Raw genomic sequence first — 841 nt, forward strand, 5'->3', positions numbered from 1 at the left:
ATTCTTATAGCTTATGTCGAGAGCTTTCCAAAACACTATAATAAAGTATTTTTCCATTAAGTACTCTTTGAGTTATTTTATATTTTAATCTGATATATTTTGATATAAAAAATAAAATATCTCGTAAAATATTTAGTTTTCGATAATCTTACCGTAATACTTTTATGTACAGAATAATGAGACAAAATAAATATATAATATAAAATATAAAATATATATAATATAAAATATACCAAGATTATGTCGAGGCAGGATACTTGAAATATATTTTATCATATGAATTCTCTCAAGATCATCTTGAGATATTCTTTTCATGCATCCGAGCAATGGGAGGATATAATAATAATCCCGATTGTATCCAATTTACATCAGCGTACAAGCGCCTTTTACATCACAATGAAGTTAAATCGTCAGCAGCGGCAAACTGTCTCCCACTTGATAATACTAGTTTACTAGTTTATTGACGATATCTTCAAAACAGATCAAAAAGAGCCTTAATGAACTGAAAGAGGAAGATATCGAAGATGTGACAGTTGATGATATTCCACTTCAATTTGTGAATTTAACAGTACATCACGCCGTGCTTTACATCTCTGGTTTTGTTGAAATGCGCGTGCTACAAAAACTTTCTTGCGACACATGCATCCGACTCATGAATGAGTCAGAAGAGGCTAATTCACTTTTCATTAATATAAAAAGTCTTGGAAATTTACGTTATCCGAGACAGGACACTTATGCTATAACGAGTGTAACAGAAAAGCTGTTTAATATTTACAAGATAGAAAATAAATTGAAAATAAAACATGCGTTTCAAAAAATTACTGTAAATGTGATAAGAAAT

Source organism: Formica exsecta, unplaced genomic scaffold (genome assembly GCF_003651465.1).
Source record: "Formica exsecta isolate Colony F162 unplaced genomic scaffold, ASM365146v1 scaffold128, whole genome shotgun sequence".
In the NCBI taxonomy this organism is placed as follows: domain Eukaryota; kingdom Metazoa; phylum Arthropoda; class Insecta; order Hymenoptera; family Formicidae; genus Formica; species Formica exsecta.